The 22,192-nt window shown below is 37.0% G+C and overlaps 1 protein-coding gene and 2 long non-coding RNA genes across 5 annotated transcripts in view; 2 read left to right on the forward strand and 1 right to left on the reverse strand.

The window, feature by feature from the left end:
• Positions 1-22,192, reverse strand: part of Snap25 (Synaptosomal-associated protein 25kDa) — a 379,996-nt gene that overhangs the window by 233,132 nt on the left and 124,672 nt on the right. The window lies entirely within an intron of this gene.
• On the forward strand, positions 3,968-10,964 carry LOC139353201 (uncharacterized). Of its 2 annotated transcripts, XR_011604375.1 has the most exons (5): positions 3,968-4,758; positions 5,367-10,194; positions 10,427-10,597; positions 10,664-10,743; positions 10,798-10,964. It is a non-coding gene; the product is annotated as an uncharacterized lncRNA (long non-coding RNA). The 2 variants fall into 2 exon arrangements; XR_011604374.1 differs by lacking the exons at positions 3,968-4,758; positions 5,367-10,194 and having other exon boundaries at positions 10,273-10,597.
• LOC139353181 (uncharacterized) lies at positions 19,695-20,413 on the forward strand. Its single transcript, XR_011604342.1, has 3 exons — positions 19,695-20,093; positions 20,160-20,249; positions 20,304-20,413. It is a non-coding gene; the product is annotated as an uncharacterized lncRNA (long non-coding RNA).

Genomic DNA, 22,192 nt, shown 5'->3' on the forward strand with positions numbered 1-22,192 from the left:
GTAGGAAAATAATATGAACCAAATTATAGCTTTGGTGTATTTCAACATATAACCTCCTACGCTTGGAAAAAACATTTTTTAATTAGTTCTAAATTTCGAATTTAATTTTATCAAAATCGGACGACTATACTATATAGCTGCCATAAGAACGATCGGAAAATTGGTGGGAAAGTAATATGAAACAAATTATAGCTTCGGTGTTTTTTAACATATAACCTCCTGAAAGGGATTCCTGTAATAAGGAAAACAACCTTTACGATTGAGTTCTGAATTAAAACTGATTTTATTTTTCTAAGTCTTCTCTTACGTGACTAACATGAAATTCTTATGATATACCTGTCTATAGTCTACGCAGAGACGCATCGGTTTTCCTGAGCGGGAGCCTTATCAACGGTCTCCCGCAAGGCGACCCTTTGTACAGTGTGAGAACTACATTTATGGTCAGGCTCAAGTGGCTTGTACTTAAGATTACAATTGTTCGGCACTGCACCCTTGTAGGTTTTAAGTTACAGATCATTATTTACGGCTCTAGATAGATTTACATATTGACATGAACAGAGCTCGTAAAATCTTGAATTTATGACAATTAGTGTTCTTCTTACACATTCTGCCAAAAGCCGGCAAGGTGAGGTGTACAGGATATTAATTTGTAAATTGTTTTCGTTAACAATGCAAACATAAATTAGTTTACTGTATTTTTTTTTTATTCGATATATTTTTATACCCGTTACTCGTAGAGTAAAAGGGTATACTAGATTCGTCGGAAAGTATGTAACAGGCAGAAGGAAGCGTTTCCGACCCCACAAAGTATATATATTCTTGATCAGGATCACTAGCCGAGTCGATCTAGCCATGTCCGTCTGTCCGTCTGTCTGTCCGTCCGGATGAACGCTGAGATCTCGGAAACTATGGGAGCTAGGCTATTAAGATTTGGCGTGCAGATTCCTGAGCTTCTTACGCAGCGCAAGTTTGTTTCAGCACAGTGCCACGCCCACTCTAACGCCCACAAACCGCCCAAAACTGTGGCTCCTACAGTTTTGACGCTAGAATAAAAAATTTTAACTGAAATGTATTGTTCTCATTAATACCTATCGATTAACCCAAAAAAAAGTTTGCCACGCCCACTTTAACGCCCACAAACCGCGAAAACCTGTGACACCCACAATTTTCATGCTAGATAAAAAATTTTAACTGAAATGTATTGGTCTCGTTGATACCTATCGATTGATCCAAAAAAAAAATTTGCCACGCCCACTCTAACGCCCATAACGCTTAAATCTGTATACCGCCGGTAGGTGGCGCATTTTAATCTCGCTTTGCTGCTTGCATATCTCCATTTAGCTGAGTAACGGGTATCTGATAGTCGAGGTACTCGACTATAGCGTTCTTCCTTGTTTTATTTGCTTTTAACTTATTATAACACACCTTGCGACGGTCCGGCGAAAGTAATGGCTTGCAATCGTTGCTTTGTAGCAAATTTTCTTATGGCATATATTACCATGATTATTGTTATTATTAATCCGAGTCCTAAAGAAGCATGTCCGAAAATGTGATGAAAATGCAAATCCTTTAATTTAATATGGTTTTATTTTAAATATTTAATATCTTTATTTAGGCGTGCAATCTCAATAGTACTTACTTACTTACTTACTTGAAAAAACTTCGGAACTTAGAATTTCCGGTTTTAACCTGGTTTCTGTAAACTGCAGGTTTTAATCTTTTTTCTTTTTTTTTTAAATGCTAACATTGCTTTCAGGATTATACAATTCGCCCAAGAAAAATGCATGAAATCTTGAGGTATCGTTGGTAGTGCTCTGTTTTCGGGCCATAGTGAGGAATATTCTCCTTCAGAGCACGCCATAGTCTTTCGATCCGCTGCATATTTGCTCCCTTTTCAGGGTCGACGAAGTTAACTGAATGATTAACGGTCTTGTGGGAGTAATTTGAATTCTGCAAACCAATGTATGACTTCCAGCAATAGGATATATTTGTAGTTCTATTGGCGACGTTGGCCTCAATAATCGGAAGAAGCGTTTCCTGGCTACGATTCTCCACAGCCACCAAAAAAGTCCGCGGTTTCTCTACAAATTGCTCCGAAAACCCATTGGCCATCCACAACGCCCCCGCAATTATATTTGCGCTGGCCAATTTTTGCTTCGTCAATTTCGACGGTTAAACCGACTCCACCTATTATCTGCTTTGCGTTCATCTCTGTCCAGCTAACATAAATTTCCCGAGGAAAATTACTCCAGTCGACCACCGTCTGTTGGGACCAGCCTAGTTCTTGTCGAAGGAATGCTATTGTTGGGATCAACAATCTCCCACTACACAAGATTACAGGCCTAAAGAATGTCCGTTTAAAGGCGCATTCCTTACAAAAAAAATTTAAAGTAAAAATTCCTTAAAATTAAACAATTATTATCGTAAAGGAGCATTGAACTTTCTTAATTTGCGTTTTCCGTGATCATTACGTATCATCCTGCGGCACCTCCAAAATGGCGTACTAACCGGGCCCTTCGTATTGAAAGACAATATTGCGGGCTTTGTTTTTCAGAACAACTCCATGCCGCTGCAGAAAAGCAAACACGTCTTCTTCGCCCATGGCAAGAAAGGGTTTATAAGTTAAAAAGCACCCGTTGCAAGTGTCCGTAATAAACATAAATCAAAGGTGGAATTTTTGATTTAAGTAACAAAAACCTACTTGTTTTTTAAAGAGCTCGCAAATAACAGTTGACCGTTTCTTGCAGTCACCAAAAAACTGTTTTTTGCGCACCACTTGCGCCAACGTCTCTTCAACGAACGGTCTGTGCTCAACCAAAAACCAATTTCGTGTTACCTTTTTTCTCTGCTTATTCGCTGACCGTTTTGCAACGAGCGAAGAAAATAAAAGCCTTTTGTATGAGTGTATATGCGAAATGTCAGTCTACTTGTAAACCTGCTAGTTGTAAAGCTTAATACTGAATAAGAAATAAATCTAATGTTGAGATCTAATAAATATGTTAAAGTTGTTGCTGAGCGTTGTTAAAAAAGCATTGGTCTGCTGCCCATCAATAAGCGAGCGTTCAGTTGGATCGCTCTCTCTAATTTGTTGTTGAGTGAGCATAACAAGAACCAAGCAACAGAAAAAAAACAAGGAAGAACGCTATAGTCGAGTACCTCGACTATCAGATACCCGTTACTCAGATAACAAACTTTAAAATAAGTTAGCCGCGCACTTTGTTCTCTCTCCCTTGCTCTCATTTCTCGGCTCTGGTTTTGTTTCAGCCAGCGCCAAGAATGAGAAAGCAACACATAAAATAGACAAAAAACATTTATATTTATGTATGCTTGCTAAACATACACAATTTTAAGGCACATTCTGTATTTCAAAATATTTGGTTGAATAGCTTCGTTTGAAAGAATTCTATTTGCCGCGGATATTAGATTGCAATTTTTTACATCCACACATGCATAAACACATACACTACTACTACATACACTACTACTACTCTAGTGTCAAGGCTTGTCCTAACTACTTTGGTTTGAGAGCATTGGACTGAAAACGGAAAAGTTTTTTTGGGACAATCTATAGGTATTTATTAAGCTAATTCATGTTCTTTGAAAGAGATAAATAAAGATGTACAGATCTTTAAAGGTTTTTGCCCGTCAATGGGACAAATGGATAAAGGGTTCATTATTCAATAGAATAAGTTAGCCGCGCACTTTGCTCTCTCTGAGCGCCGGCAGGGCTTTTTTCTTTGCCGCTAAGTTCAGCCGGCAACTATTTACATACACACACATACACGCGTAAAAACATTTCGCATTGTCTGGCTCTGACGTCATAGCTTTTTTCTTTGGAGGTTTGTGGGCGTTAGAGTGGGCGTAGCAAAATTTTTTTTGGTCAATCGATAGGTATTGACAAGACTAATACATTTCAGTTAAAATTTTCTATCTAGCATCAAAACTGTAGGAGTTACATTTAAGGGCGGTTTGTGGGCGTTAGAGTGGGCGTGGCAGTCTACTGAAACAAACTTGCGCTGCGTAAGAAGCTCAGGAATCTGTACGCCAAATCTCAATAGCCTAGCTCTCATAGTTTCCGAGATCTCAGCGTTCATCCGGACAGACGGACAGACGGACATGGCTAGATCGACTCGGCTAGTGATCCTGATCAAGAATATATATACTTTATGGGGTCGGAAACGCTTCCTTCTGCCTGTTACATACTTTCCGACGAATCTAGTATACCCTTTTACTCTACGAGTAACGGGTATAAAAAGAGAAACGAAAAGTTCAGTTCAGAGCGAGAGCGAGAGCACACGCGCGAGTTACCTACCCTACGGACCCCCCAACCAAACCACCTCGTGCTACCCTGGACGGCGGCCAACGATCGGTCAGTGGCCGCCCATTCTAACCAGAAAGTGCAGCGTCAACAACAAGCAGGATGTAGCTCTGTCGCAACATCGGTGGCCGACACCAAAGACCTACACACATACTTACACATATACTTACACATATACTTACACTTAGAATTACGAACATTGTATTTAGCTGAATAAGACATTTTCGTGCAGCGAGGGTATACATAAACCCAAGCTGAGTAATAAACTTTAATCTGGATTTCAAACTCAAACTAAGCGGCAGCGTTCTTATTTTCTGCCGGAAAAACAACCAAACACTTGGCATTACGCTCATCAATACTTAACTGGCACAGTCGAACGGCCCTTCCAGGATCAGGAGACCAGAAGGGAGAACCCACAGGAATATGAATATAATTTTAGTGTAAGTTAATATAAGGAAATACACCAAAAATAAATAGAACAAGTGTGGAGGTGAAAAGAAAAATAATATGGATAGCAAAAGACAACAGTAATGGTGCAGTATGAAAAGCAATATATATAAATATGCAATACACAAAAAAAAAATCGAAATAAAAATATATATAAAAATACATATAAAGTGAAGTTTTTCCGTTGTTCAGTGCGAACACGGAAATGACAAAGATGAATAAATATTAAAATGCAAACAACCCTAAAAGTTCAGGGCGAACTTAGTGCAATGTTCAAAAAGTGAATGGCAAATCATCTCTACAATTATTTTGTGATGAAAGCCAAATCATTTAAAAATAAAAAAAATAAAAAACAAGGGTGGAGTAATTTAACATCTCTACAGCTACGGTTGTGATGGTAAATTAAATAAGAGCATTAAAACTATACAAATATACAAGAAATAAAAACAAGTATACAAGAAATAAAAATTAAACAAAGGTGCGGTAATTTAACATCTCTACAGCTACGGTTGTGATAGTAAATTAAATAAGAGCATTAAGAATAAACAAATATATAAGAAAATCCGATATCTGGAATCTATTAACGAAGTTCTCTTTATAGGTGATATTCGACCCTCACATTCTTCACCTCCACACAAGGAATCACCAAATACGATATAAGTAAACCTTAATACGTAAGCGATAAATTAATTTCTAAGAAATTACCGAAATAAGAAAGTAAAGAGTAGATGTCGAAACTCAATAAAGTAAAAAATATACTTCCAAGTAGCAGAATCAGAACTAGACAGAGTGCAAGTTTGCCAGACATTAGGGAAGAACCTATTATTGCTGATCAGATAATTTTACGACCTCCATCTGTTAGTATGAGTTCCTCAGACACGTCAACGGTTAACACCAGCATTAGTTCGGCCGAAGTTTATGCGTCCTTACGCATCCCAGACGCTATCAAATTTTTACCAGAATATAATGGGGACTCGAAATTACTAAGTGATTTTATTAATAACGTAGAAGAAATTTTAATGCTCATAAGGGGGACAGACCAGACTCCGTATGGGCAATTTTTGCTACGGTCCATTAAAAACAAAATAGTAGGAAAAGCCAAAGATGTACTAACGGCTTCAGAGGCTGGCCTTAATTGGGATGAAATTAAAGAGGCATTAATTTTGCATTGTTCCGACAAAAGGAATGAACATACTCTTTCCATCGAACTTCACGGACTGATACATAAACAATTGTCAGTTCAAAAGTTGTTCGACCAGATCATAGATATAAAAACTCTCCTTTTCAAACTGATTTACACTAAAGAAACCGACCCTAACCTAGATAGAGCAAAAAAATCGATATTTGCGGGAACTTGCTTAAACACCTTCTTAATGGGTATGAGAGGCCAACTAGGGGGGGCCATTAGGGCTATGAATCCAACCAATCTGCAGGAAGCATACGATTGGGCAATACAGGAGAGAAACATATTTTTGCAAGGAACCCAGACTAACACTAACCAACGTAATAATTATCAGTCTAGGGAAAGATACCCCCAATACAACAACAGATTACAATATAACGACAGAAATAGTAGGAGAGGCGAAGTAAGGCGATATACAAATTATATCAACAGAAACTATCGATACTCTGGACGGAATACAGAACGCAGTAATTCTAGTGGCAGGAATAGGGAGGTTCCGGCAATTATGCCGAAGTAGGAATCAACCGGTAGATCAAGCTACCCTAACACTAGATCTACTGCCAGATTACACAACATTGAGGAAAACAAACAACAGGAAAAACAGGAGAATAGTCAAGTACATAATATTGATGAAGATTCAAATTTTTGGGACAGAGCCTCAAAGTCCAAACAGGATACTTAAACCAAGTGAGCCATGGGTGCCTACTTCCCTACATTGTCCTAACTCCATTCAAAGATGGCACACCATTGAAATTCTTAATAGTCACTGGGGCAACTATGTCCTTCATAGACCCCTTGATAATTCCGCAAAATGATCAAAAAAAACTCAATACCCCTATTCCAATTAAAACAGTACTGAAAGTCCATTTTATTGAAAAGAAAACAGAAGTCAAACTTTTTAACAATTCAAATGAGGAAAGAAAATTCGATATGTTTATATTCCATTTCCACGATTTCTTCCAGGGACTTATAGGAATGGATATTTTACAACAGATTAACGCAGTTGTTGATATTCCAAAACTACAACTTCAATCAATAGTTGGCAACCTGAAATTATATCAAGAACAGAATGTGGCCACCGGAGTACACGTAATCGACGAGGAGTCGAAAACCCTCGTTCGATTACCAGTTACTGTCACCGATGGCACATTTTTGTGCGACAACATCGACGTAAACAAAGACTATGTCATAAGCGGGGGCTTATATCAAGCAAAAGACGGATATAGTTTAATGGAAATCGTTAACTATTCTGAAGAAAAACAAAACCTATGTGTAGATTCTCGAATAAAGGTCAATGAATTCGCCCCATCTGATTATTTGGAAGCTAAGCCGACACTTGATTATATAACTAAAGGGAAAAGTTATAAGTCAAATAGCTTCGAACTCTTAAGGACAGACCATCTAAACGACGAAGAAAAGACAGAACTTAAGAAACTAACAGAGAAATTCCCCAATCTTTTCTATCAACAAAGCGACCCTCTTACTTTTACGAATCTTGTAAAACATAAAATTAAACTAACGGACGAAAATCCAATATATACTAAACCTTTTAGGTACAGCCACATTGAATCACAGGAAGTGCGAAGACAAATAAACAGAAAGTGATCAAACATAGCCACAGCCCATGGAGTGCTCCAGTATTTTTGGTCTCAAAAAAGATGGACGCTTCGAACAAAAAGAATTGGAGACTTGTAGTAGATTACAGGAAACTTAATGAGAAGACAATTAAAGACAAATATCCAATGCCAAATATAAACGAGGTACTAGATAGAATAGGAAGAGCAAAATACTTTACAGCTCTAGATCTGGCAAGTGGTTACCACCAGGTGGAAATGAAGCCCGAAGATACTGAAAAAACCGCCTTTTCAGCAGAAGGCGGCCACTTTGAGTTCATTCGGATGCCATTCGGGTTGACTAACGCCCCAGCCACATTTCAAAGAGTAATGGATAACGTATTAGCCGACCTAAACGGCAAATGCTGTCTGATATACCTAGACGACATAATTGTTTTCTCACGCTCTCTCCAAGAACACATGACCCACTTGAGCCAAATTTTCGAAAAACTATCAAAAGCTAGACTTAAACTTCAACCAGAAAAATCAGAATTTTTAAGGAAAGAAATCGAATACCTAGGACATGTAGTTACGGATGAAGGTGTTCGACCTAACCCAAAGAAGATAGAAGCCATTAAGGCATTTCCTATTCCCAAATCTAGAAAGGAAATCAAATCTTTTCTCGGACTTTTGGGGTATTATAGGAAGTTCATAAGAGATTTTGACTATTGAAATTGACTAAGCCTCTAACCCAGAAATTAAAAGGAAAAGCACCGATAAAAATCGAAGCAGAGTTTACGGAAGCCGTAGAATTGTGTAAAACCTTATTGTGTAATGACCCAATTCTACGTTACCCGGATTTTACCAAACCCTTCATACTCACAACGGATGCTAGTAACGTAGCCATTGGTGCGGTATTATCACAGGGGAACGAAAACTCGGATAGGCCCGTTTCATTCGCAAGCAGAACCCTGTCCGACACGGAACTAAATTACTCGACAGTCGAAAAAGAAATGTTGGCCATTATCTGGGCTACTAAATATTTTAGACCATACCTATTCGGACAAAGATTTAAAATACGGACAGATCACAAACCACTGAAGTGGTTAATGAACTTCAAAGAACCAAACTCAAAATTGGTCCGCTGGAAGTTACAACTCAATGAATATGACTACAAGGTCGAATATAAGAAAGTATCTCAAAATCTAGTAGCAGACGCATTAAGTCGAGTTAACTTGGAAGCTAACACCCATAGTGTAGACGTAGGGAAATACGAGATAAAGAACTCAGAAACTCCACTAAATGAATTTAACATCCAAATTGTCATTTTAATGAACCCCAATTCGACAACAAAAGACGAGACCTTGCTTGAAAATAAAACACGAAAAACCTATGCAGAACCAAATTTTACCACCGAAAAGCTATCAGAAATTCTCAACGATACGTTAAGACCACAAAAAGCTTGTGCAATCTTAACTTCGGACGAAATTTTTGAATTAATTCGACCTATTTTTAAAGAACATTTCACCAAAACAAACAAATACTATAACGTGGTCCGCTGTAAAGAAATTGTTAGGGATGTTCTAACAGAAGAAGAACAGGAATAAAATTAAAAATTATCACATTAAATCCAATCACAGAGGAACTGAAGAGACCTTTAATCATCTTAGAAGAACTATCTACTTTCCAAAAATGCGGCAAGCAATATCAAAGTTTACTAATAATTGCGATATCTGCCAAACGCTAAAATACGATAGACAACCTCAAAAACTACAGTATGCAATTACCGAATCACCACCTAAACCCCTTTCGATAGTCCACATAGACCTATATACGATAAATGGAAAGACAATCTTAACCGCAATTGATAAATTTTCAAGATTCGCAGCGGGATATACAATCCCTACAAGAGGCTGCCTTAACACAACCAGGTCACTTCGAAATTTCATTAACACATATGGTATTCCTCAAAAACTTATTGTTTATCAAGGTGCTGAATTTTCGGGAAAATTATTCAGGGATTTCTGTAATCAATGGAAATCCATGTAACATCCTTCCAGCAATCTTCAAGTAACTCTCCAGTAGAGAGACTTCATTCCTCCTTAACGGAAATTTATAGAATAATCCTTAACAAGAATAAACTCGAGAACCTATCTGTCGATCATGATGACATACTAACGGAAACATTTATAACGTACAACAATTCTATACATTCAGCAACCAAGCACACCCCACACGAACTTTTCACTGGTGGAACACACACATTCAATAAGGAAATAAAATTTAACAACGAACACGACTACCCTTCAGTTCTGCAGTAGGGACGCGGTGACATGGCTCAAGGCAAAAAGCTTTTTTTGTTTTTTTTTGTGCCTAAAACGCTGTGCCGCTGTTGACGTCAGCAGAGCAGTCGGCGCAGCGTAGAAGACTGCCCACGAAAACGATCGTGCAACAAAGAGAGGCAGATATTCGGATATATCCCTCTCTTTCTTGTCTTATAATCTGCCTGCACTCCGCGCTCGCAGAGACAAATTTCGGCTGGTCCGTTATTTTTTTTGCGTCTCTCCGTTATGTTCGGCTAGCGACTAATATTTCGGCGGAAAAATTTTCGTGGAGCAGCGACATGTGAATGCCCTAATATTTTAGGAGCATTATTGTGTATCGAAAAAAACAACTAATATTGTTTTATAAAAGTAAACTATTTGATTATAGTAAAATTTAGTATATTGAATTTACTTATAATGTTATATTTACTTATTATACATTTTTATTACAATATAATTTTTTAGTTAAGTTATAGAAATTTAGTCCGTTAAAATTGATTTAAGTATTTAAAACATTTAAGTATTACCATTTAAAAAAAAATCGTATTGTATTTTTTACTCAAGAAGTAAAAACTATATAGTCGGATATATTTCACTTTAGAAAGGGTATAGGTGCAGTGGCACGCGCCAACAGCGAAGAGAAAACAAAAGAAATCTAGTAAAGGGGTGAGAAGACTTGGTGCATTCTGTTTGAGTGATTGAAAGGGAAGCATCCATTTTAATGGTGCGCAGCAGAGTTACTTTAATCGTTTAGTTAATATAATAAAGTCAGGTAAGTGCTACATTAAGTTTAAGATGTTGTGCATTGATCTTAGTTTAAAGTACGTAAATTTTGAAGGTATTCAATGGGTTCCGTTAGCCGAAAGTGGATGACGAAATGTTTTGTGCCAATAAAAATTCTGCAACAAGCTATAAAAGGTAAATATACAATTAAACAAATAAAACGCATTTTTTAAACATATGTTTTTTCAGGAGCGTTGGCCAAGGATTCAGAGGACCCGGACAAAGGTTTAAGAACGGCGATGTCTAACGTTAAAAATAAGCTTACGAAGCAAAAAAACAGAAACAATAATTGTACAATTTTTGAAAATCTAAATAGTACCATATAATTAAAATGAATTAAAATGAAATGAATTAACTTCTATATTTTTTTAATTGAAAACTCATGGAAAAATTCTGATTTTCACAAGTGATTCACTTGGGACGTGTCCCTTGCAAGTGATTTCACAAGTGAAAACTCAAGGAAAAATTCTGATTTTCCCAAGTGTTTCACTTGGGACGTGTCCCTTGCAAGTGATTTCACAAGTGAAAACTCAAGGAAAAATTCTGATTTTCCCAAGTGATTCACTTGGGACGAGTCACCGGCACGTGACAGGCCATACGAAAAATGAGTATAAGGAACAAGTGAAATCCCGTAGGACTTCGAAAAATTTTCATTTGAATTTTCACTTGTGAAAATGCGGACATCCCATACAATTTTCTATATGGAGCGTCACTTGTTCTTCACTTGTGCAAGAGGACATGTCCCACGGGATTCACAAGGTGATTCACAAGTGAAACTTTTTTTTTGGAACTGAAGGGTACTTACAACAGCTTAACGCCTTTAGGGAAAAACTATACGCTCAAGTGCAGAAAGACACAATTGAGCAGAAAACATCAAGAACACAAAACCTAAATTTGAACCGAGCCGAACCCGTAGAAACAAAGCCGGACGACATTATTTTTAGAAAAGAAAATCGCCGAAACAAATTAACGGCACGATTTACAAAACATACTGTTTTGGAAGATCTGGGAGACACTCTTATTACTAAGAAACGTCAAAAATTACATAAGTTCAAAATTAAAAAACCAATACACAATGAAAATAATGACTCTTTTTAACAATTACCTTGTCCTATAACTCTTACAGCCTCTCCCTATGCTACGTCATATAAAATGATAAAATTCCAACCCCATACGCCACTTGTTAACATCAACTTAGGGGAAGCTACACTTGTCAAGACATCAAAAACACTGTCACATGTGGTAGACTTAAGAGACTATCAGGAAAATATTGATAAAATCCAATTAGCATTAAATAATCTCAGAACCATATCCTTTTCAGGGGAAACAGTACACATCCTAAACTCTAAGGTACAACAGGTACGGGAAAAACTGGGAGCTTTGATTCCAAATAATAGAGCAAGAAGAGGGTTAATTAATGGCCTGGAAGTATAGTTAAAATACTTACAGGAAACATGGATGCCACAGATGATAGAGAAATAAAAAACCAGTTAAATGGATTAGACAAGACCAACTTAGAAGTATCCGAAAGATTAAGCCGTCAGATTGAAATAAATGACGAAGTTTTCATTAGATTCAAAAACATTACTGAGCAAATAAATAGGGAACAAGAAACAATTAACGAATATATCAACAATCATAATAAAGACGTTTATAAAAAGCTGTCACAAGAACATAAAGAAATCCACCTGTTACAATATATAAATCGTATAAGTTTTAATATTGACATTCTTACTAATCATGTTAACAATATTGCGGAAAGTTTGCTTCTATTAAAATGAAATATCATACCCAAATACATATTGTCAAAACTAGAAATTGAAGTAATCAAAAATATAATAGAAAAGCAAAATTTCAAAATACAGACGGACGAAAAATTATACCGATTATTAAATCTAGACACCCAAGCGGACAAATATAATAGATTGATTTTTAATATTAAGATACCAATTTATGATCCACACATATTTGTACTTTCCCACATAGTCCCCTTACGTATAAGAAACACAACAATCCTACATTTACCCAAATACATTATACACAACGAATATAAAATATTCAACATGGACGAAAAATGCACCAAAATTTATAATCAATACGTCTGCCACAACGACGAAGTTTTCCAAAAATTCAGTAAGGGATGTTTAAAAAGCATTTTTTTTTTGCCATTGGGGAGGGTCAAATGTGGTTTTCGACACATAGTTTCTTGAGAAATATTTCTTGGAATTGCCCTTACTTTGTGTCACCCAATCGACTTTTAACTTTTTTTCGCGTCCATACAAGGCTACAGAGATATTTTTCATCAAAAAATAGTATTTTACTTAAGGCATACCTGTAAGTAACTGCATAACATTTTTTTTCTATTCCGTTTTCTGAAAAATTTTTTATTTTCTGCCTTTCTTAAAATGATTAATGGTACATTTTCTAGTACATAATTAAATTAAAAAAGGTAATCTCAGAGTCAGGGTTGTTACCTACAATACACAAGGTGGAGGTGTTAAGGATTTCTGAAATGACACGACCCAGGCGCAGAAGTCAATAAATTGGACAAATTCTTGGAATATTGTCCTGCATGAAAAAAAGGCATAAAAATGTAACTTTCTCTACAGACTCAAACTAATACTAAGTATTAGCCAGAAATGTCTCACCAGCATATTCAATTTAAAATTTGGCAGAGGGTTAAATGTCTGTCACAGTAAATCGAGAATTTTATTCGGTGAAATGTTTTCCTGGTAAAATTATTGACAGCCTAATAATTTGTTCTTCTTTTAGCGTTCTTATAATTAAAAATGTCTTAATGATTTTTACTTCTTAGTCCAAATTGTCATTACCTTTTCGGATATTAAATTTTGCGTCAATCATTTCTTTGATGTTATCATCCTTAAGAGGGGTGTACCTTTTCGGGAAGTATAAAATGTGCTCCTCTAACTTAAGAGTATTGGATTCTCCAACCTTTTTAGTTTTATTCTCCGCCTTGAGGATTTTTCCTGACATTTTCAGGCATATTTGCCGTCTTTTTAATAAATGTCTAAATTCCTTAAAAACAATGTCTATGTTGTCTTCCTTGTTCGTATTTGTGGTACCAAGCTGGTTTTCGTTGGTAGCAAGCTAGTATTATGCTGGTATCGAGTTGGTTTTCGTTTGTATTAGCTGGTATGAAGCTGGTGCTAGTTGGTAAGGAGCTGCTATCAAGTTGGTATAAAGCTGGTCCTTTGTATAAGTACAATGGCGGATCCAACCATTATCCTCTAATCGAATTGCATTGTGAAGTATAAACAAGAGAAAATAATAATAGTAATAACAAGGAAGAACGCTATAGTCGAGTTCCTCGACTATCAGATACCCGTTACTCAGCTATATGGAGATATGCAAGCAGCAAAGCGAGATTAAAATGCGCCACCTACCGGCGGTATACAGATTTAAGCGTTATGGGCGTTAGAGTGGGCGTGTCAAATTTTTTTTTGGATCAATCGATAGGTATCGACGAGACCAATACATTTCAGTTAAAATTTTTTATCTAGCATGAAAATTGTGGGCGTCACAGGTTTTCGCGGTTTGTGGGCGTTAAAGTGGGCGTGGCAAACTTTTTTTGAGTCAATCGATAGGTATTGATGAGAACAATACATTTCAGTTAAAATTTTTATTCTAGCATCAAAACTGTAGGAGCCACAGTTTTGGGCGGTTTGTGGGCGTTAGAGTGGGCGTGGCACTGTGCTGAAACAAACTTGCGCTGCGTAAGAAGCTCAGGAATCTGCACGCCAAATCTCAATAGCCTAGCTCCCATAGTTTCCGAGATCTCAGCGTTCATCCGGACGGACAGACAGACGGACAGACGGACAGACGGACAGACGGACAGACGGACATGGCTAGATCGACTCGGCTAGTGATCCTGATCAAGAATATATATACTTTGTGGGGTCGGAAACGCTTCCTTCTGCCTGTTACATACTTTCCGAAAAATCTAGTATACCCTTTTACTCTACGAGTAACGGGTATAATAATAATAATAATAATAATAATAATAAAATAATAAACAAGGAAGAACGCTATAGTCGAGTACCTCGACTATCAGATACCCGTTACTCAGCTAAATAGAGATATGCAGGCAGCAAAGCGAGATTAAATGCGCCACCATTCTACATAGCTAAATCGCTCTACAATTAACGGAGACGAAAGCAAGGAAGAACGCTATAGTCGAGTACCTCGACTATCAGATACCCGTTACTCAGCTGAAGGGAGATGGAGATATGCGAGCAGCAAAGCGAGACTGTGATGCGGCACCTACCCACCTATGTGGGCGACAGACAGGTTTAAGCGTTATGGGCATTGGAGTGGGCGTGGCATCCTTTTTTTGGGCCAATCGATAGGTATTTACGAGACTAATACATTTCAGTTAAAATTTTTTTCTAGAAGGAAGGAAACCACAGGTTTGACCAGTTTGAGGGCATTAGAGTATTGATGAGAACAATACATTTCAGCTAAAATTCTAACACTAAAACTGTAGGTCCCACAGTTTTGGGCGGCTTGTGGCCGTTAGAGTGGGCGTGGCACACTGACAAAACAAAGAGTCTGCATGCCTAATACCAGTATTTATAGACCGCACTCCACGTATAACATGATTATTTAGATATGCATTTTCAGTAGACAAAAAAAAACACTTTTTATTGTATAAAAAACTGTTACATTATTTTTATAGAAACTCATTTGAAACCCTAATTAAGTTTATAGGAACTCATTTAAAAATTTAATTAATTTTATAACTAATTATTAAAATATAATTACTTTGATTGAAAATATGAGAAAAGCACCCTTGTTTTTTATAGCAAAACCGGGAACTTTGAAATTTAATAACAAGAGAACCATGTCCGACCGCCAACTTCTTTTTGCGCGTAGATTCTTAAGATATCGCAGTCCACCGATGATAATTTTTTCCCGAATTTCGGGGGTGAGTCCCCTAATCTAGAGTATTACCTTAAATTTAACTTTTATAAATTTCCTTGTTCAAGTAGTAGGCTTTGAGATACTACTACAGAACAAATTATTATTGCAATTTTCTGAATATAATTCCACAATACACGATAACCACCGGTTAAGTGCTTATTTCTTGGAGTCTCAGCAACTATTGTACCATATTATTTAAATTTCAATATCGTTCGAAATATTTTAAACAAAATCATTGAAAATTGCTTATGTGTGGCCAATGTAAACTTTTGAAGGATTGTACAGGTATTTATCACCTGGACTTGATAACCTGGGATTTTCATTTAAACACAATATGAGTAATTTTTAATGCTTAAAGCTTATTTCCGTATCATAACAGAGCCAGCACTCCGATGATCCACTGAAGACTGAGAATCATTTTTCTGAAAACTATATCTGATCTCGATCATTAGAGCTTACTTTTTTACCCTATCCACGCAATTACTCAGCCAAAAAAAAAGGGCCACATATCGTTTATTCTTATCGGCTGTTTACGAGATTTCACTAACAAGGAACACAACGAGAGTCCTATTATTATTAATAATTGTTTAGTTTTGTATACAATTATTTTATAAAATAGACGGGCGTTAGCGTTATATGCGATTGTGGGCGTTAAAGTAGGTGTCGGAGCCAGCTTAGAAAAACCTGCGCAGGAGGCCCAAGGCTCTACTTGCCAAGTCGCAACTCTATAGCTCTTATAGTTTCCAAGGTCTCAGCGTTCATAAGGATACATATACTTTATAGGGCCGGAAAGGCTTCTTTCTACATCATACATACTTCAACCGGTTAGATACTTTCCGACGAGTCTAGTATACCCTTTCACACACTAGTAAGGGAAAAATTTAACTAAAAATGTCAACTTCACATGTGCAAATTTCTATAAAAGAATACTGAAGTTTTAGGTCACTTAGTAACTACTGCATAAATAAAATAGAACCTAAAGAATATAGAAAAAATTTTGCAATACCAAAAAACCCAAGACATAAAATCATATCTAGGGTTGTATGTATTTTGTTGAAAAATTATACCAAACATCGCAATCATCGTAAAACCAATGACGATAAAATTTAAAAAAGGTGTCATAATTAAAATAAAAGATAACTCATATATAGAAAATATGAAAGTTCTAATAACTTCAGACCCCGTTTTAGTTTATGAGGTCTTTGATAAATGATTATTCTTTACAACGGATGCCAGTAACATAGGGATAGGAGCAAAGAACAATTTAAATATGGTACAATAGAAAAATGGAAACCCATAAAAAATATTAAGCTTGTACTCGCTTAATCCTTAGTCTTAATACAATGACCATTAGACACCCATTATTTAGCTAAAGGGAGCAAAAGAGAGGCCACCTAGCCTATACTGTCCTATCGTCTATATGTTTGGTGACGTGTTACTCAAATCAGCCGATTTGCTGCATGTCATTTGGTGATAACTCTTTAATGAATGTGCCGATTTTTATCATTTTAGGCATGCAGGAACGAAATCTTTTTTAAATATATACAAAATATTACAAGATCTGTTATGGGCGTTAGATTGGGCATGGCAATAAATAAACGTGCGCTTAAGAATTTGAATGATTAATTCAAACATTCTAGCTCTTATAGTATTCGAAATCTCAGCGTTTATGCGGACAGACGGAAATGCCTAGAACGAATCGGCTAGTGATCCAGATTTAGAATATATATACTTTATAGGGTCGAAATCGCTTCCTTCTATCTGTTTTCACTGATACGCCACTAAACCGCTCGGGCGCTATACGCTAGCTGGCGCTGTAGGCCAAGTGGCGCTATAGAAGAAGAGATAGGTGGCGATATAGGCTAGGTGTGTTAGTGAAAGAAGCATAGTTGCTTCACGCATATCTCCATCCATCTACATATGAGTTATCTTTCATTGTTATTATTATTATTAATTGTAGCACCTTTTTTAAATTTCACTGTCGTTTTACGATTTTTGCGGTGTTTGATATGAATTTTCGACAAAATCAAGTGTTTCTTTATTTTTTTTTTAGTTTGCACATGTCAAGTTGTAATTTTAGGTTTGCGTTTCTTGATTACCGTTACTCGTGATTAAAAGAGTATACTAGATTTGTCGGAAAGTATGTAAAAGGTAGAAGGAAGCGTTTCCGACCCCATAAAGTATATATTTCCTTGATCAGGATCACTAGCCGAGTCGATCTAGCCATGTCCGTCTGCCCGTCTGTCCGTCTGTCCGTATGAACGCTGAGATCTCGGAAACTATGAGAGTTACAATACTGGGATTAGGCACGCAGATTCCTGAGATTCCTGCGCAGCGCAAGTTTGTTTCAGTAGAGTGCCACGCCCACTCTAACGCCCACAAACCGCCCAAAACTGTGGCTCCTACAGTTCTGATGCTAGAATAAAAATTTTAACTGAAATGTATTGTTCTCATCAATACCTATCGATTGACCCAAAAAAAAGTTTGCCATGCCTACTTTAACGCCCACAAGCCGCGAAAACCTGTGACGCCCACAATTTTTATGCTAGATACAAAATTTTAACTGAAATGTATTGTTCTCATCAATACCTATCGATTGGTCCAAAAAAATGTTTGCCACGCCCACTTTACCGCCCACAAACCGCGAAAACCTGTGACGCCCACAATTTTCATGCTAGATAAACAAATTTAACTGAAATGTATTGGTCTCGTCAATACCTATCGATTGGTCCAAAAAAAAATTTGCCACGCCCACTCTAACGCCCATAACGCTTAAATCTGTATACCGCCGGTATCGCTTTGCTACTTGCATATCTCTATTTAGCTGAGTAACGGGTATCTGACAGTCGAGGTACTAGACTATAGCGTTCTTCCTTGTTTTTTTTTTCTAGTGGTCGGTACACCCTTAGATTTAATTTGCAGAAGTGGGGGTGTAGCCCAACCCCCCACCCCCCCAATTTTTTATTTTTTTAATTTAATATGTAATTTATTTTTGATTTCAATGTTATAAAGGAAGTCATGGTCGTCTTCTTTCTTATGGTCAGCACCGTCTAAAAATCCCTCTGTATGTTTTAAGTCACATGATAGCAATGCTATGACTTCATGTGGAAGGGGAAGTCGCTTATGTTTCTGAATGCGCCTGTTTAAATTTACCGATGAAATTATGGGATTGGAAGTCCATTGCTCTTTGAAACACATCTGTGAAACCACAAATTCTGCTATGCTTCCTTGCCTGGTGAAGTCTTACAAACAGCTCTCCTTGCCGCTTGTACCAGTAACCTCGAGTTATGTTTCTAAGCCGAGAGCGATGGCTGCTGCATCCTTTTTCTGGCGTACTGTGCCTTTTAAAGAATATGTCAGTTTTGACGTCCATTTTATTACCTTTTCGGCTCTACTTTTCTTTCGTTTCCAATTAATTCCAAGCGAACTTGTCCATCCATAGTGAAGATGTCCATTTTTCTATTGCAATTTTGACAAAATGGAAAAATTTACGGAAAACACTCGCGCTTTCTCCTTTAAACGAGTTTCATTCATCTAAGGAGTATTGTCGAGGATGTGCCCACAAGTTAAAGCGAATACAGCACTCTGTTTGTCACGGCCGTAGGTTTGCTTGCGCCACACCTCTAACAGGGCCGCATTGCATATCGCGAGGTTGCTACATAAAAATGTAATTTTTGCAAAAAACTTGCAAAAATCCCAGATTGAGGCTGGATTCTTTAAACTAGGAATTAATCACTCTAAAAGATGGTCTAATACACTTACTCAACAAATTTCAACATTTTTTATACCCGTTACTCGTAGAGTAAAAGGGTATACCATATTCGTCGGAAAGTTTGTAACAGGCAGAAGGAAGCGTTTCCGACCCCATAAAGTATATATATTCTTGGTCAGGATCACTAGCCGAGTCGATCTAGCCATGTCCGTCTGTCCGTCTGTCTGTCCGGATGAACGCTGAGATCTCGGAAACTATGAGAGCTAGGCTATTGAGATTTGGCGTACAGATTCCTGAGCTTCTTACGCAGCGCAAGTTTGTTTCAGTAGTCTGCTACGCCCACTCGAACGCCCACAAACCTCCAAAGAAAAAAGCTATGACGTCAGAGCCAGACAATGCGAAATGTTTTTACGCGTGTATGTGTGTGTATGTAAATACCCTTCAGTTCTGCAGTAGGGACGCGGTGACATGGCTCAAGGCAAAAAGCTTTTTTTGTTTTTTTTTTTGTGCCTAAAACGCTGTGCCGCTGTTGACGTCAGCAGAGCAGTCGGCGCAGCGTAGAAGACTGCCCACGAAAACGATCGTGCAACAAAGAGAGGCAGATACTCGGATATTTCCCTCTCTTTCTTGTCTTATAATCTGCCTGCACTACGTGCTCGCAGAGACAAATTTCGGCCGGTCCGTTATTCCGAAGAGAAAACAAAAGAAATCAAGTAAAGGGGTGAGAAGACTTGGTGCATTCTGTTTGAGTGATTGAAAGGGAAGCATCCATGTTAATTGTGCGCAGCAGAGTTACTTTAGTCGTCTCTTTAAGTTAATATAATAAAGTCAGGTAAGTGCTACGTTAAGTTTTAGATGTTGTGCATTGATCTTAGTTTAAAGTACGTAAACTTTGAAGGTATTCAATGGGTTCCGTTAGCCGAAAGTGGATGACGAAATGTTTTGATCCAATAAAAATCCTGCAAAGGGTTAAACACAGCTATAAAAGGTAAATATACAATTAAACAAATAAAACGCATTTTTTAAACATATGTTTTTTCAGGAGCGTTGGCCAAGGATTCAGAGGACCCGGACAAAGGTTTAAGAACGGCGATGACTAACGTTTAAAATAAGTTTACGAAGCAAAAAAACAGAAACAATTATTGTAGAATTTTTGAAAATCTAAATAATACCATATAATTAAAATGAATTAAAATGAAATTAAATATGTATGTATTTTAAATTTTATATTTTTATAATTGAAAACTCAAGGAAAAATTCGGATTTTCCCAAGTGATTCACTTGGGACGTGTCCCTTGCAAGTGATTTCACAAGTGAAAACTCAAGGAAGAATTCTGATTTTCCCAAGTGATTCACTTGGGACGTGTCCCTTGCAAGTGATTTCACAAGTGAAAACTCAAGGAAAAATTCTGATTTTCCCAAGTGATTCACTTGGGACGTGTCACCGGCACGTGACAGGCCATACGAAAAATGAGTATAAGGAACAAGTGAAATCCCGTAGGACTTCGAAAAATTTTCATTTGAATTTTCACTTGTGAAAATGCGGACATCCCATACAATTTTCTATATGGAGCGTCACTTGTTCTTCACTTGTGCACGAGGACATGTCCCAGGTGATTACCAAGGTGATTCACAAGTGAAACTTTTTTTTTTGTAACTGAAGGGTAGTTGCCGGCCGAACTTAGCGGCAAAGAAAAAAGCCCTGCCGGCGCTCAGAGAGAGCAAAGTGCGCGGCTAACTTACTCTATTGAATAATGAACCCTTTATCCATTTGTGCCATTGACGGGCAAAAACCTTTAAAGATCTGTACATCTTTATTTATCTCTTTCAAAGAATATGAATTAGCTTAATAAATACCTATAGATTGTCCCAAAAAAATTTTTCCGTTTTCAGTCCAATGCTCTCAAACCAAAGTAGTTAGGACAAGCCTTGACACTAGAACCAGAAAACGACATACATACATACATATGTATTTATGCATGTGTGTGGACGTAAAAAATTGCAATCTAATATCCGCGGCAAATAGAATTCTTTCAAACAAAGCTATTCAACCAAATATTTTGAAATACAGAATGTGCCATAAAATTGTGTATGTTTAGCAAGCATACATAAATATAAATGTTTTTTGTCTATTTTATGTGTTGCTTTCTCATTCTTGGCGCTGGCTGAAACAAAAGCAGAGCCGAGAAATGAGAGCAAGGGAGAGAGAACAAAGTGCGCGGCTAACTTATTTTAAAGTTTGTTATCTGAGTAACGGGTATCTGATAGTCGAGGTACTCGACTATAGCGTTCTTCCTTGTTATAAACTCTATTCAAAGTGGAAATTTCATATAAAAAATTATACCAAGACATCACTTGCTAAATTTATAAATTGTTTGAAAAATACACACAAAATAAGGAGTATATTCATTTTAACATATAGTACACACATGCAGAAGAAATATCCATTTCAAATTTGAAGGATTTACCTCTTGTCGTTCAAGAGATATAAGTTTTAGATTTCACAAAAAAATTAGGCTCAACGGACTCCCGTGCTGTTCGCTTGCAGCAGCTGAGTTTGACAGCTGTTACTTTAACAGTGGCCTGTTAAGTTAACATTTCCGTTATGTAACATAACATTTTGATCTGTTCTTAATTCGTTAACATCAACTTTTCGCAATTTTGAATACTTTTGAAAAACAGATTTATGCCAAAAAAAACAGGGCATAGTGCACTGTCAGAACGATCGGCTTGCGTTTGGTTATTTTAAAATATTTTTTAAGAGACGGTTTACAATACGCATAATTATTAAGGAACTCCTATTAACACCCAAAGTACATTTTATAAGATTTAGTTGCAGTGTACATTCAAATTTTTTTAATTTGTCATACATATCTAGTAGATAGTATCTAGCTGACTCGAACCATTCCAATCGCACTATTAGTTTAAAAG

This window comes from Drosophila suzukii, chromosome 3 (genome assembly GCF_043229965.1).
Source record: "Drosophila suzukii chromosome 3, CBGP_Dsuzu_IsoJpt1.0, whole genome shotgun sequence".
NCBI classification, from domain to species: Eukaryota; Metazoa; Arthropoda; class Insecta; order Diptera; family Drosophilidae; genus Drosophila; species Drosophila suzukii.